Genomic DNA, 18,005 nt, shown 5'->3' on the forward strand with positions numbered 1-18,005 from the left:
TATTAACCCCTAATCTGCCGCCCCCCGCTATCGCTGACCCCTGCATATTATTAACCCCTAATCTGCCGTCCGCACACCTCCACCAGCTACATTATAGCTATGTACCCCTAATCTGCTGCCCCTAACACCGCCGACCCCATTATTATATTTATTAACCCCTAATCTGCCCCCCTCAACGTCGCCTCCACCTGCCTACACTTATTAACGCCTAATCTGCCGAGCGGACCGCACCGCTACTATAATAAAGTTATTAACCCCTAATCCGCCTCACTCCCGCCTCAATAACCCTATAATAAATAGTATTAACCCCTAATCTGCCCTCCCTAACATCGCCTACACCTAACTTCAAGTATTAACCCCTAATCTGCCGATCGGAGCTCACCGCTACTCTAATAAATTTTTTAACCCCTAAAGCTAATTTTAACCCTAACCCTAACACCCTCCTAAGTTAAATATAATTTTATTTTAACAAAATAAATTAACTCTTATTAAATAAATGATTCCTATTTAAATGTAAATACTTACCTGTAAAATAAACCCTAATATAGCTACAGCATAAATTATAATTATATTATAGCTATTTTAGGATTAATATTTATTTTACAGGCAACTTTGTATTTATTTTAACCAGGTACAATAGCTATTAAATAGTTAAGAACTATTTAATAGCTAAAATAGTTAAAATAATTACAAAATTACCTGTAAAATAAATCCTAACCTAAGTTACAATTAAACCTAACACTACACTATCTATAAATTAATTAAATAAAATACCTACAATTAAACCTAATACTACACTATCAATAAATTAATTAAATACAATATCTACAAATAAATACAATGAAATAAACTAACTAAAGTACAAAAAATAAAAAAGAACTATGTTACAAAAAATAAAAAAATATTTACAAACATCAGAAAAATATTCCAACAATTTTAAACTAACTACACCTACTCTAAGCCCCCTAATAAAATAACAAAGACCCCAAAATAAAAAAAATGCCCTACCCTATTCTAAATTACTAAAGTTCAAAGCTCTTTTACCTTACCAGTCCTGAACAGGGCCCTTTGCGGGGCATGCCCCAAAGAATTCAGCTCTTTTGCCTGTAAAAAAAAACACATACAATACCCCCCCCCCCCAATATTACAACCCACCACCCACATACCCCTAATCTAACCCAAACCCCTCTTAAATAAACCTAACACTAAGCCCCTGAAGATCTTCCTACCTTATCTTCACCATACCAGGTTCACCGATCGATCCAGAAGAGCTCCTCCGATGTCTTGATCCAAGCCCAAGCGGGTGGCTGAAGATGTCCATGATCTGGCTGAAGTATTCATCCAAGCGGGAGCTGAAGAGGTCCATGATCCGGCTGAAGTCTTCATCCAAGCGGGAGCTGAAGAGATCCATGATCCGGCTGAAGTCTTCTATCAACGGCATCTTCAATCTTCTTTCTTCCGGATCCATGTTCATCTTGAAGACCTCCGACGCGGAACATCCTGCTGGCCCGACGGACTACCGACGAATGAAGGCTCCTTTAAGGGACGTCATCCAAGATGGCGTCCCTCGAATTCCAATTGGCTGATAGGATTCTATCAGCCAATCGGAATTAAGGTAGGAAAATTCTGATTGGCTGATGGAATCAGCCAATCAGAATCAAGTTCAATCCGATTGGCCGATCCGATCAGCCAATCAGATTGAGCTTGCATTCTATTGGCTGATCGAGAGTTGCAGTGGCGTTAAATATGCCTGTACGCTCCCTTTTTGGAGCCTAACGCAGCCATTCCGTGAACTCTCAATACCAGAGCTATTTAAAATGTGCGGCCAGAAAAAAGCCAGCTTTAGCTACGCGGGTCATTAGCTACGCGGGTCATTACCGACAAAACTCTAAATCTAAGCCTAAGTAAGCTCAACACAATATCTCATATATAACTACATAAGGTATATATCCCTTTTATAGAACTCAAAAATCCATTAACAAAAATGAGTTGGATATAGCAAAAAATATGTAATTATTTTGCTATATTAAGAGTTTCAGTAAAATAAAATACAATATCTGGAACACCTCTATACATAACATTATTAACAACAATGCATTTAATGATCTAAAAATTAAAATGTAAGTGAAATGACATGCAAATAAAACATAATAAATAGAAATATAAAATTAAGACAGCAGTATGCTGCTAAATTAATGTATACTATTAGTTTACAAATGTTAACACATATTATGCAAAATGAAATCTTCTAGCATGTCTTTCAACAAAGGAATGGTAATGAACTGTGTAAATAGGCATAATGTCTGTTTAACTTGTAAGTATCTCTTTAAGAAAAGTGCTATAAAGCAAAGAGCGATCAGGATTGCTTTCAAGCAGTGATCAAGTGCGCAACCGCACGAAACATGTCTGCGTGTGGTCTCGATCGCTGACATTGTGTCTTTATTTTAGTGCTTTACTTCAGCTGTGTTTTGGCTGTCATGTTTTTACTTTTGTAATAATAAAGGAAGTTTTACCATAACAAGGAGATCCTTTGCACTTTATGTGGTGATCAACTTTGTGGAATATATATTTATAAATATATATATAAGTGCATTGGAGCACTTTTGCAGTCAAGTAGCTAAAAACATGTAAAAACATTTTTATGCAATATTAATATTTAATAAAGTGTGTATGTATTTACTGTTAATACTTCACATTCCAATGTTCTTCACATATGAAAATATGTTCTATGTATTTTAAACTAATACTCCTATATATATATATATATATATATATAAATAAAGTAGACAAGCACTCCAGAAATCCGAATCACATGCCCAGGGTGCAGCAGATAGGTAAATAGAAAGTAATGAAGAGTGCACTCACCAGGACTTTTCAAAGTTTTATTCCAATTATGTGAACGTTTTCGGGGGATTAGCCCCTTCCTCAGACATACAAAATACAATATGAGCAAAAACCCACACCAGACACCCTTATAAAGGTGGGCCATCCAATCACATGCTCTCCACAGTAAGGTGCCTCCCACAAGTGAGGACACCCCCATGGCAACAAATGAGTCAAAACCGCAAAAATAGTAAAAATAGTGAACATAAATACATAAAATGAACAGCAGGACAAGATTGGTCATAAGCAGGGCAATACAAAATGTATAAGTTAAATAAGTTAAATACATCGTATAGAACAAATCAAAGTTCCTATCCAAATAAGATCAGCATCTTTAAACATGAAATCAATAAATCATGAAAGCACATAAATACATAGGTAAAGTGCATCAAATACATTGAAGGCATTAATGTGTGTTAATCTGTGTTAACATATGGGCATGTCAGAAACTCAGAAGAGGGGGGGGGGAGAGGGGAGGCTATGTGTACACTGTGCTGCAGAAAAGCCAACAGTCAACATCGTTAAACCAAATAATTGCAAGTAATTGAAAATAATTGACAATAATTCAAAGGTCTGCAAATGTTGTATGTCCCCCTAAAAGCATTAGTAACCAATATATACACATGTACATACCAATGTCTGTAAGGGCCAGGGTTCATATTTGTTTAAGGCAGATGTAAGGCAGTTGCAGAAAAAGGCAGTTGCAGAAAAAAATGGGAAACATCAGGGCATTCAAAAGGCTCTGTCTGCTGGTTGTCATGGCAACCCATGTATACAAGAAAAGGGGCCATAAAACTATGTAGCAAAACAGTAGCCGACAATGGAGAGTAGTTATGCACAGAGAAGTGCAACATCACGGCGCTATGTATTCAATTGTTACATTTGTCAGTTTACTACTTATTACATATAGCGGTGTGCGTGTATATAGTCAAAAAGGCATATCACATACCAAGGTTTATTATGTTCTCCAGCGCTGTGAAACATCCGGGGGGGGGGGGGGAGAGAAAAACCGGGAACGTCATTGTAAGCAGCAAGGCAGCGTTACCAGTCGGTTGCCATAGCAACCCAATCAAACAGCTACCATAAGCATTTAAATTACAGCTCTGAGAAGGGGCTTATTAAATAACAATAAAAAGAAGTAAAAAGAAATGTCAGTCAAGCAACAAGTAAAGCCCGTGCCTGATGTCAAAAATAGCAAAGCATGTAATGTAATGTGGTCAGAACCTGGTTGACTATGTGCATGTAAAAATCATCCTAGGGGATTGTCAATGAAAGTTATATAGTACATTGAAAGTTATATAATACAAGTTATACAATACAATGAAAGTTATATAATACAATGAGAAGGTGGCAGACCCTCCAGTGGATGAAATATGGGAGGATGTAAGAGCAGATTAAATCAGACATACTTCATTGTATATCACAAATATGAACTACAATTAATCAAGCATTGTAAACATTTGTAAACGTAAATACATATTAGAGCTGTCAAAGTCCCAAAGTCAAAAATAACAAACACACCTGCCAATCTAAATGTGTATTGAGCCCTTTTGTTATTAGGGTCTCCAGAGTATAGGTCCAGCGGGCTTCCTTTCTAAGTAGAAGGGTATTTCTGTCACCCCCCCCCCCTGCTAAGGGGAGGGAAATGGTCAATAATAGTGTACCTGAGGTCCTTGACTGTGTGGTTGCAGTTGGCAAAATGGCGTGCCACCAGTTGCTCTGAAGTTCCATTTTTTATAGCCAATCTGATGGCCGACCGATGGTTAGCCATTCTTGTGGGTAGGTCATCTGTCGTTTTACCCACGTAAAAAAGACCACAAATACAGTGTAGCAAATAAACTATATGTGTAGTGGTACAAGTTAATCTGTATTTGTGGTAGTACTTTTTCCTCTTATGTGGGTGCGTGAAGTAATTGCCAGTTGTTAAGGCACTACACGTAGTGCAGCCGATGCACCTAAATACACCTTTTTTATCCAGTTTGAGCCAGGTACCTTTGGTATAACTCTTAACTGGGTCAGTTTTTACCAATATGTCCCTTAGGGATCTGGATCTCCTAAAGCCAATGCGGGGTGGGGGCATTTGTTGAAATGGTAAGGCGGGGTCCGTGTTAATCACATGCCAATTGTCCTGTAGGTGTTGGCTGATTTTCTGTTTGTCCCCAGTATAGGTGGTCACAAAGCTCATCCTAGGGGTATTTTTATCATCCCTATTAGTATCTTGATTAGTCAATAGTTGTGTTTTTTGTTGTGCCAGAAGTTTTGGAGGATAGCCCCGCTGTGTGAATCTATTAGCCATTTCAATTAGTTGTAGATCCTTGTGCGAGTCCAGAGAGTTATTTCTAATGACCCTTTGTAGTTGCGATTTTGGCAATGCGCTTTTTAGCACTGGGGGATTGCAAGATGTGTAGGATAGGAGTGAATTCCTATCTGTATCTTTCCTGAATAGGGTAGATTGTAGTTTATCACTAATCTTAAACAGGCGTATATCCAAAAAATCAATAGAGGCAAAAGAATAGTTAATTTTAAATTTCAAAGCCATAGATGCACTGTTTAGTTGTTGGAACCAAATGAGTAGTTCTTGTTCTGAACTGCTCCACACCAGTAGCAGGTCATCTATATAGCGTCTGTAGAATTTAATCCGCTGGTCTTTGAATAGGTCTGTATCTGTTGTTTCAAAGTGTGCCATGTAGAGGTTGACATATGACGGTGCCACATTAGACCCCATGGCAGTCCCTTGTTTCTGTAAGTAGAAATGCTTTTCAAACTTAAAATAGTTTGTTGTTAGGCAGAATTCTAGTAGATGGATCAGTACCTCCACAGGTGGCCCACATAGGGGTAATGTAGGAGGTGTTGTCTTGTAGCTTCTATACCATCTCTGTGGGGTATAACAGTATAAAGGCTGGTGACATTCAGGGTCACCAGCAGATCTGTATCAGTACAAGAAATGGTCGATAAGCAATCTAAGAGCATAGAAGAATCATGTATAAAACTCTCCATATCCCTGACCAAAGGCTGCAAATAGTAATCCACAAATCTTGCGATGGGTTGGAGAATGGAGCCGATAGCAGAAACAATAGGTCTGCCAGGGGGACACACCATGCTTTTGTGGATCTTTGGTAGCGTGTAAAGGATTGGAATAATGGGGTGATTCACAAGTAGAAACTCAAAAATTGTTCTGGGAGATGATGCTGTGCTCTGACAGTTCTGTAAGGTAGGAGTCAATTTCTGCCTTGTAGGTGTCTGTGGGATCACCCCTGAGCCTGCAGTATGTTGTTGTATCACTTAATTGGCCAAGAATTTCAGTCCTGTAGTTACTGTAATTTAAGAGTACCAGTGCTCCACCCTTGTCCACCTCTCTGATGATTATGGAGTCGTCCTCAGTGAGGAGTTTGAGAGCCAATCTTTCTTCCTTATTCAGGTTGTTAAAGGTGCTGTATCTGTGTTCAGCAATGGATTTTTCCATACCTGAATATGCCAAACGTGCATAGGTCTGTATGCTAGCGTTTTGTGAACCAGGGTCATAGGTTGATTTTTTGCGAAAGGATTCCATTTCAGATTCTTGCCCCTGGAATCTTTCCTTGAGGCGCAGTTGTCTCTGAAACCTTTGTTGGTCCACAAATAGTTCAAAACTGTCAGTTTGGCAAGTCGGGATAAACGAAAGTCCTTTATTGAGTACACAGAGTTCTATTGCGGTTAATATGTGGTTGCTGAGGTTAACCACTATGTCCTCTGCTAAAATCTCCGTTGTCGTGGGGGTCTTCCCCCTTGTGTGGGCCCTCGGCCTAGCCCATTTTTTGACCGTGTCTGTACTCCACTTGGTGCTTCCCGGGTATCTCTGGTTGGGCCTGCTGCTGGTTCACCATCTGAGCATGAGCCAGAGCTGTCCACTGTATTGAGATTGCGTGGTCTTTGGTAGCGTTGCTGCCTTTAGTAGTAATCTCTCTGTCTTTCTTGACCAGTTTGCATCCAATGATACACGCTTCCGTCACGATAATCCTCAATCATGATCTCCATCTTATTATTTTTAAATTCCAATAGTTCAGTCTCATATTTAGTAAGATCCTCTTTTAGTTTATTCATCCATTCTGATGAGGTATCAGCCAGGAGTTTGTTTAGTTGTAGTTGTTCATACTGTGTAATTTCAGCCCTAGTTTGGGCCAGTAATCTTGAGACCTCCTGTATGACCAACAGGATTAGATCCATAGAGCATTTATTCAGGATTTGGCACCATTTTTCACAGAAGGCCGTATTTGTTCTGCCCAAAGTAGGTACATTGCGTATCCTAAAGCCCCTGGGTATGTAGCCCTTCCTTTATTATTCAGACAGAAAGGTGCCATGTAGTGTTAAGTCCTGTTCCTTCTGCTTTAATTTCAGCAGGTGTGTGTAAATATAGAGTGGTTTCTCAGTAGTAGAGCCTGTTGTCAAGGCCCCAAAAAGAATTTGAGTGGCATCCTCCTCAGTAAAATGGAAGGTAGTAGCTCCAGCCACTGTACCCTACGTGGGTATTGCAGGCTCCTGCTGTGACATGCCTTAGTAATTTAGGCCAGTCTGTCCTTGCAAAGTCCTGCTGTGTAGTGAATAAACCACCACCAACTAAAAACAATGTAGCAAGATGAACGGATATGTCCGATGTTCCAATGGTGACGGGTGCTATAGCCAAAGTATAGATAAAGTTCAAAGTAGACAAGCACTCCAGAAATTCAAATCACATGCCCAGGGTGCAGCAGATAGGTAAATAGAAAGTAATGAAGAGTGCACTCACCAGGACTTTTCAAAGTTTTATTCCAATTATGTGAACGTTTTCGGGGGATTAGCCCCTTCCTCAGACATACAAAATACAATATGAACAAAAACCCAAACCAGACACCCTTATAAAGGTGGGCCAGCCAATCACATGCTCTCCACAGTAAGGTGCCTCCCACAATTGAGGACACCCCCATGGCAACAAATGAGTCAGACCCAAACAGCAAAAATAGTGAACATAAATACATAAAATGAACAGCAGGACAAGATTGGTCATAAGCAGGGCAATACAAAATGCATAAGTTAAATAAGTTAAATACATCGTATAGAACAAATTAAAGTTCCTATCCAAATAAGATCAGCATCTTTAAACATGAAATCAATAAATCATGAAAGCACATAAATACATAGGTAAAGTGCATCAAAGGCATTGAGGGCATTAATGTGTGTTAATCTGTGTTAACATATGGGCATGTCAGAAACTCAGAAGAGGGGGGGGGAGAGGGAAGGCTATGTGTACACTGTGCTGCAGAAAAGCCAACAGTCAACATTGTTAAACCAAATAATTGCAAGTAATTGAAAATAATTGACAATAATTCAAAGGTCTGCAAATGATGACAACCAGCAGACAGAGCCTTTTGAATGCCCTGATGTTTTTTTCTGCCACTGCCTTTTTCTGCAACTGCCTTACATCTGCCTTAAACACATATGAACCCTGGCCCTTACAGACATTGTTATGTACATGTGTATATATTGGTTACTAATGCTTTTAGGGGACACACATCATTTGCAGACCTTTGAATTATTGTCAATTATTTTCAATTACTTGCAATTATTTGGTTTAACGATGTTGACTGTTGGCTTTTCTGCAGCACAGTGTACACATAGCCCCCCCCCCCCTCTTCTGAGTTTCTGACACGCCCATATGTTTACACAGATTAACACACATTAATGCCTTCAATGCCTTTAATGCACTTTACCTATGTATTTATGTGCTTTCATGATTTATTGATTTTATGTTTAAAGATGCTGATCTTATTTGGATAGGAACTTTGATTTGTTCTATACAATGTATTTAACTTATTTAACATATACATTTTGTATTGCCCTGCTTATGACCAATCTTGTCCTGCTGTTCATTTTATGTATTTATGTTCACTATTTTTGCTGTTTGGGTCTGACTCATTTGTTGCCATGGGGTGTCCTCACTTTTGGGAGGCACCTTACTGTGGAGAGCATGTGAATGGCTGGCCCACCTTTATAAGGGTGTCTGGTGTGGGTTTTTGCTCATATTGTATTTTGTATGTCTGAGGAAGGGGCTAATCCCCCGAAAACGTTCACATAATTGGAATAAAACTTTGAAAAGTCCTGGTGAGTGCACTCTTCATTACTTTATATATATATATATATGGTAGGAGAGAGATAAGCAGCACAAGATGTATAATCACATCTATATCTGTGTATAATAAAATATTAGTGGTGCAGACCATCAAAAATTAATATTTGCAAGATACAAAAAGGAAGAAAAAGTAATAGGGCTACGTAAAGTCCTATATACAGCGAGGGAATACAGCACTCTTTTAAATAATCAAATAATAATTAAATGTTATTAAGTACAAAATTGATGCATGATGTGTGAGCCTTAAAGTGAAAGTAAATCCTAGCGTTTTTTACACTATAAGATAAGTACTTCATGTAGAAAGCTCCTTTATTTGATTCAATCGATCGCCACTCTTAGCTCAAACAGCAGCCCACGGCTAAAAAAAATTTTTTCTAAGAGGTGACTATTTCACCTCTTAGCCAATAGCCATGCGTTAAATCCGGCTTGGCACTCATGGGAGCCACATTTACCGCATGGCTATTGGCTAAGAGGTGAAAACGTCACCTCTTAGCCAAAAATTTTTTTAGCCATGCGCTGTTGTAGGAGCTAAGTCCGGTGATCGGTTGAATCAAATAAAGGATCTTTCTACATGAAGAATCCTATACTTCTTGAATGAAAGTGACCTTTATTTGTTTCAATAGTAAATCCTAGCATTTGTAAAACGCTAGGATTTACTTTCACTTTAATACATACACACATTCGCACACTACACATTAAAACATAGTACAAAAATGCTGGCCAGCAAACTAAGAATCAATTATATATTTCTCATTTTGATCTATAAAATATCAAGGGGACAAACGATATCATATTATTCATCAAACAGACCTAAATTAATGAGGATGCTACAAAGGGTGAAAAAACATTCCCAAAAGCATGAGACAGATATAGGACATGGTAAAAAAAGTCTGCATATGAATAGTCCCCAAGTATTTAAAAACATCAAATAGGCAAAAGGTGGATAGTCCTTAAGTTGCGGATGCAGCTTGAATATAAAGTAATGTAAAGTAAAGTTTCTCAAAGTTCAAGCTGAACAACAAAACATGCCTATATGAGACAAAGTTTGTAGAGTATGCTGCTGAATACTAAAGGCATATGATACATAATAGCAATCGAGGAACCACTAAGCCCGTCTCATGCTCTGTGGCACAAACTGTTAGGACTCACATTTTACTCTGTAGCAGTATCTCCGCTGCAGTCAGCTTGAAGGGCGCACACCTGTTGGCGTTTCATTTGGTGCTGATCCTGTGTATCACATACAACACTCCCAACTTGGTCGTAGGTCAAACTCCTGAATGACCCCAATTTAAAAGGTCGTCCTTGACTGCCTGTATTTTCTCCTAAAGTCGCTTCTCCAGTTAGATGTGATCACCCCTGGTGTCACAGTTCTCCTTCCTGGATACACTTACGATAAGATAGGTTATGCACAGGTCAGCATGTATGGAGTTAGGATTTCTCCGTAGCGGTTAGGTCAGTGTCCATACGTGATATGCCAAGCAGCAACGAGAGCAAGTGAAATTCTATTTGCTGATTTGAATAACCAATACAATTTCACTTGCTCTCATCCTATTGGCTGATTTGAACAGCCAATAGGATTTGAGTAGCTCTCATCCTATTGAATGATTTGATATGGAAGAATCAAATCAGCCAATAGGAATTCAAGGGACACCATCTTTAATCGCGTACCTTGAATTCACTATTCAGTGTATGGCGGAGATCGTACGAAGATGATCCTCCATGCTCCATGGCTCCGTGGTTGCTGGTCTGCAGTTCCAGGGTTGCCGGGATTCAGCTCTGTGGTCTTCAGTCTTCAGCACCGCTCCGCACAGTATGTTCCTGGAAGAAGAAGAGGTGCGCTTGAAAGAAGACTTCACCGCCTGGAACAGAACCTTCTCTGCCGAACTCCAGAAACCGTGAGTACCAACCTGGGGGTTAGACAGAATTTTTTAAGGTTTTTTTAGGGGGGTTGTTTTATTTAGATTAGGGGTGGGCAGTAAAAGAGCTAAATGCCCTTTTAAGGGCAATGGGTAGTTTAGTTTTTTTTTATTGTTAGGTTCTTTTATTTTGGGGGATGGGGGGTTTAATGTTAGGTGGGTATATTTTTTGTAAAAGAGCTGATTATCTTGGGGCAATGCCCTGCAAAAAGCCCTTTTAAGGGCTACTGGTAGTTTATTCTTAGAGTAGGGGGTGTTTTTATTTTGGGGGGTCTTTTTTATTTTCATAGGGATTAAGTTTAATTTTGTTAAATTTGGTAATTTGATTTTTTTATTTTCTGTAATGTTAGATTTTTTTATTTTTTGTAAAAAAAAATTTTTTGTAACTTTAGAATGTATTAGTTTAGGTAATTTGGTTTTATTTAATGGGGTGTTAGGTTAGGGGTTGTTAGGTTAGGGGGTGTTAGGTTAGGGTACTTAGTTATTTAAATAGTTATTTGCGTTGTGGGTTTTGGTGGTTTAAAGGGTTAATAAGTTAATTCGATTTCTTGCGATGTAGGAGTTTTGCGGTTTAGGGGTTAATAGGGTAAATTGGTTTTATTGCGATATAGGGGTTTGCGGTTTAGGGGTTAATAGGGAAAATAGGTTTATTGCGATGTAGGGATTTTGCGGTTTAGGAGTTAATACTTTGTGTAGGTTTTTTGTAATTCGTGCAGGCAGTGTTGTTTTTTTTTCATGCTTCGCTGCATCCAGGTGAATTCTTTTGTCTTCGCGCTGCCAACATTCCATTGAGGATGCGTGCGCAACTGCCGATGGCGACAGACATTACAAATGCAATTATAGTATAGATATGCCTTTAGTATTCAGAAGCATACTCTGGAAACTTTGTCTCATATAGACATGTTTTGTTGCCGGTCGCACTATCAGCTTGAACTTTGAGAAAGAGCTACCTTATATTCATGCTGTATCCGCAACTTATGACTATTCACCTTTTGCCTATTTGATGTTCTAAATACCTGGGGACTATTCATATGTGGACGTTTTTTGCCATGTCCTATATGTGTCTCAGTCACAGACAGGGAGGCTATTTGGGAATTTTTGTTCACCCTTTGTAGCATCCTCATTAATTTAGGTCTGTTTGAATAATATGATATATTTTGTTCCCTTGATATTCTATAGATCAAAATGAGATATATATCATTGGTTCTTAGTTTGCTGGCCAGCATTTTTGTACTATGTTTGAATGTGTAGTGTGCGAATGTGTGTATGTATTAAGTCTCACACATCATGCATCAAGTTTGTACTTAATAAAATTTTATTATTATTTGATTATTTAAAAGAGTGCTGTATTCCATTACTTTTTCTTCCTTTTTGTATCTTGTAAATATATAGAAAAAGTGTATTTATGAATAACTATAACATATTATGATATGTGAAGAACATTGGATTGTGAAATATTAATATTTCATGTCGGATTTGCACACTTTGTTATACGCGATCCATTTTCCATTCAAATATATGGATAGTGATATTGTAAGTTCGACTTTTTGCGCAAGTTGAACTAGCGTGCAAGCAAAAGCTTTTTACTTTCAACTTGTAATATGTGTGGTATCTGACGCACTAAAAAAAACATACTACTCCCCTTTCTGCCCCTATGAAATATATAGCTTATGAAGTAGTAAATGTTTTGTTGCTTTGCTAAAAGAATATGTTTTGATTTCAAAATGTGTTTTTGTTTTACATCTAAGTATTTAAAACAATGTTTAATATAAAACTAAGAAAGTTGACATTCGTTATAATGTAGGTAAACAATTCCTTGGGCTCTGTAGGTCATGTATATACAGTATGGCAAAGCTTCAAATACAGGACTTTTCATCAACTAATACTTTGCCAGGTGTCCTCAAAATGTTAAAACAAAGGAATAACTTGCAGAGAAAAGCACAGTTGCTGTGCTGAATATCAATATTTCATAAATTGTATGACAGGGCAAGGTTTGAAGCAAAAATGATCTCTTTTTATTCTTATTATCTAAGAAATATGACAACGTGAAAATGCAAAGTATTTTGCTTTGCTTATTTCTTGTAGTTAGAAAATAAGTGTTAACATTGTTGATACCTTTAAAAAAACATCAGATTTCACTGAACGCTGTCTATAATAATTAATGAAGAGATCACAGTTTATTATTTAGAAAACACAATAATTAAAATATTGTGTAGTGTAAAATGTAAGTCTTTATCTTGTGACTTAATACTGTAGCATAGGTGTAAATAACTGTCTAGAAAATACTGTATAGCATCTCTTTGTAAGAAACAAAAATGCATTACCTGATAGTAATCACACAAAATGTAATAACGTCTCATTGTATTGGTCACTATCTTTTACAAAACTAGAGAATGTTTTATTATTTGGCCTATATAAAGTAATGAAGCGCTATGGAAAACTGAATATGACAGTTTTGTTTTATTATTATTATTATTATTATTATTATTATTATTATTATTATTATTATTATTATTATTATTATTATTTAAATATAAGAAATGCAAAGTTCAATATAATTTGTAAAAGATACACATAAATATATAAAGTATGCATAGAATTTGTTAAAGTTACACAGAAACTGTGAAGGTATAATCAGAATTTTTAAAATCATAACCCTAAATACACTGATGTATACAAAATAAATACAAAATATAAAGTGCAAAGTTTAAATGTAATAAAATCTGACATGTAAAGTAATATAGAATACAAAGCATAAACAGTGAATGGAGCAGAACTGTTATGTCATGGAGTGCTACATTGCACTGGGCTTGTCGATCCTTCACATAAATAAATGCACGGAAAGCACCTTGGAGAATTATAGCAAAATCTGCCTTATGAAAATTTCACTAGGGATGTTGCAGTGCTGGAGGATTATAGCTCATCTCACCTGAGCATAGAGCTTTCGATCATCAGGCCCTAATACTGGACCATAGGCTTTAACATTGCATCTTCTGTAGACCATGTTTTCAGAATTCCTATCACTTCTATTTCTAATCAATGCTCCATAAAAACATTATGGGCCAGATTACAAGTGTCGCTTTAACTTTTGCACGCAAATAATATTGTTTTTGTTGGGGCTTTTTTGCGTGTGTCAGAAATAACGCATTTATTACAAGTTGAAAGTAAATTTGAGCGTAATCATGATTTGCACTCTTTGGGTTAGCGTGATTGAAGCACTCGAGTAAAGGGAAATAAATTAAAAAAGCTGCATAAAATATGACATTTAAAAGTACAGTTACACTTATATAAAAAATCTCTGATAATTTTTTTTTTTAAAAATTATAAAAAAAATATAAGGGCTCAAAGATACAATGGCCTCTAGTTATCAAGCTCCGTAAGGAGCTTGATGGCCCCTGTTTCTGGTGAGTCTTCAGACTGGCCAGAAACAGCAGTTATGAAGCAGCGGTCACAAAGACCGCTGCTCCAAAACCCGTCCGCCTGCTCTGAGCAGACAGACATCTATCGGGTTGATTGACCGCAAGTCTGCAGGGGGCGGCGTTGCACCAGCAGCTCTTGTGAGCTGCTGGTGCAATGCAGAATACAGCGAGCGTATTGCTCGCCGTATTCAGCGAGGTTTGGCGGACCTGATCCACAGTCTCAGATCAGGTCCACCAGACCTTAATAACTAGAGGCCAATATACGGTATAAGGTATTTGATAATGATATATAGGTATAGATATATTATTCAAAATAAAAATCTCACACACACATACAGGGAGCACAGAATTATTAGGAAAGTTGTATTTTTGAGGATTAATTTTATTATTGAACAACAACCATGTTCTCAATGAACCCAAAAAACTCATTAATATCAAAGCTGAATAGTTTTGGAAGTAGTTTTTAGTTTGTTTTTAGTTATAGCTATTTTAGGGGGATATCTGTGTGTGCAGGTGACTATTACTGTGCATAATTATTAGGCAACTTAACAAAAAACAAATATATACCCATTTCAATTATTTATTTTTACCAGTGAAACCAATATAACATCTCAACATTCACAAATATACATTTCTGACATTCAAAAACAAAACAAAAACAAATCAGTGACCAATATAGCCACCTTTCTTTGCAAGGACACTCAAAAGCCTGCCATCCATGGATTCTGTCAGTGTTTTGATCTGTTCACCATCAACATTGCGTGCAGCAGCAACCACAGCCTCCCAGACACTGTTCAGAGAGGTGTACTGTTTTCCCTCCTTGTAAATCTCACATTTGATGATGGACCACAGGTTCTCAATAGGGTTCAGATCAGGTGAACAAGGAGGCCATGTCATTAGATTTTCTTCTTTTATACCCTTTCTTGCCAGCCACGCTGTGGAGTACTTGGACGCGTGTGATGGAGCATTGTCCTGCATGAAAATCATGTTTTTCTTGAAGGATGCAGACTTCTTCCTGTACCACTGCTTGAAGAAGGTGTCTTCCAGAAACTGGCAGTAGGACTGGGAGTTGAGCTTGACTCCATCCTCAACCCGAAAAGGCCCCACAAGTTCATCTTTGATGATAACAGCCCAAACCAGTACTCCACCTCCACCTTGCTGGCGTCTGAGTTGGACTGGAGCTCTCTGCCCTTTACCAATCCAGCCACGGGCCCATCCATCTGGCCCATCAAGACTCACTCTCATTTCATCAGTCCATAAAACCTTAGAAAAATCAGTCTTGAGATATTTCTTGGCCCAGTCTTGACGTTTCAGCTTGTGTGTCTTGTTCAGTGGTGGTCGTCTTTCAGCCTTTCTTACCTTGGCCATGTCTCTGAGTATTGCACACCTTGTGCTTTTGGGCACTCCAGTGATGTTGCAGCTCTGAAATATGGCCAAACTGGTGGCAAGTGGCTTGACTTTTCTCAGTTCATGGGCAGTTATTTTGCGCCTTGGTTTTTCCACACGCTTCTTGTGACCCTGTTGACTATTTTGAATGAAACGCTTGATTGTTCGATGATCACGCTTCAGAAGCTTTGCAATTTTAAGAGTGCTGCATCCCTCTGCAAGATATCTCACTATTTTTTACTTTTCTGAGCCTGTCAAGTCCTTCTTTTGACCCATTTTGCCAAAGGAAAGGAAGTTGCCTAATAATTATGCACACCTGATATAGGGTGTTGATGTCATTAGACCACACCCCTTCTCATTACAGAGATGCACATCACCTAATATGCTTAATTGGTAGTAGGCTTTCGAGCCTATACAGCTTGGAGTGAGACAAAATGCATAAAGAGGATGATGTGGTCAAAATACTCATTTGCCTAATAATTCTGCACTCCCTGTAGAATTATTTTTCTAAGGTTTTATGGACTGATGAAATGAGAGTGAGTCTTGATGGCCTAGATGGATGGGCCCGTGACTGGATTGGTAAAGGGCAGAGAGCTCCAGTCTGACTCAGACGCCAGCAAGGTGGAGGTGGAGTACTAGTTTGGGCTGGTATCATCAAAGATGAGCTTGTGGGGCCTTTTCGGGTTGAGGATGGAGTCAAGCTCAACTCCCAGTCCTACTGCCAGTTTCTGGAAGACACCTTCTTCAAGCAGTGGTACAGGAAGAAGTCTGCATCCTTCAAGAAAAACATGATTTTCATGCAGGACAATGCTCCATCACACGCGTCCAAGTACTCCACAGCGTGGCTGGCAAGAAAGGGTATAAAAGAAGAAAATCTAATGACATGGCCTCCTTGTTCACCTGATCTGAACCCCATTGAGAACCTGTGGTCCATCATCAAATGTGAGATTTACAAGGAGGGAAAACAGTACACCTCTCTGAACAGTGTCTGGGAGGCTGTGGTTGCTGCTGCACGCAATGTTGATGGTGAACAGATCAAAACACTGACAGAATCCATGGATGGCAGGCTTTTGAGTGTAGGTAGCTATATTGGTCACTGATTTGTTTTTGTTTTGTTTTTGAATGTCAGAAATGTATATTTGTGAATGTTGAGATGTTATATTGGTTTCACTGGTAAAAATAAATAATTGAAATGGGTATATATTTGTTTTTTGTTAAGTTGTCTAATAATTATGCACAGTAATAGTCACCTGCACACACAGATATCCCCCTAAAATAGCTATAACTAAAAACAAACTAAAAACTACTTCCAAAACTATTCAGCTTTGATATTAATGAGTTTTTTTGGGTTCATTGAGAACATGGTTGTTGTTCAATAATAAAATTAATCCTCAAAAATACAACTTGCCTAATAATTCTGCACTCCCTGTATATATATATATATATTTATATACATACATATATATATATATATATATATATATATATATATATACACAGTACATCCAGTACTGTACAAAAGTCTTAGGCCACCATTAGATATGTTGTTTTAGCAATAGTATAATGACCATATATAATTATTTCTCAGTCTCTAGTATGCAGTATTAAAAACAGAAAAAAAAGCTTCTTTAGGCTAAAGTAGCAAGTATTTAGTGTGACCTCCCCTTACACTTGAGCAATAGCAGGAACCTAGCTCTAGTAAACCTAAATGAAATGGAACCCTTATTAATGTCATTGCTAACACCTGTCATTGTCCTACTATTTCATGTCAAAATGACTGATGTGAAAAAGGTATATTATTCCAGGTTTGTGCAATACTGCTTGAGCATTACATGCACATGTGGTATGAGTTTAATTCATTAGAAGCTTGCTAATAAGACCAACTAGCAATCACATCATTTGATTCAAAATACCAAAGATCACAGAATTTACAGACATAAAATCATACTTTTGCATCAGCAAGGCCACTCTCAAAGTGCAATCTGCAAACAAACTGGATAGTCAAGATGTGGTATTCAAGTTGTTAAAAGGAAATTTGAAGAATCAGGAGAAGTCAAGGGAAAAAAAAAAGACTGGAAGGCTAAGAAAACTTTCAAAATCTGCTGAATAGTTTCTCAGATTTTCTTCTTTGAGAGACCGGAAAAGTCCAGCAAGGACCTGACTCAGCATCTAGCAGGTTCATCGGGATGCAAAGTTGACCCTTCTACATTCCAAAGAATCTTGATCAGGAATGGTGTTTGTGGAAGGGTAGCAGTCAAG

Source organism: Bombina bombina, chromosome 2 (genome assembly GCF_027579735.1).
Source record: "Bombina bombina isolate aBomBom1 chromosome 2, aBomBom1.pri, whole genome shotgun sequence".
In the NCBI taxonomy this organism is placed as follows: domain Eukaryota; kingdom Metazoa; phylum Chordata; class Amphibia; order Anura; family Bombinatoridae; genus Bombina; species Bombina bombina.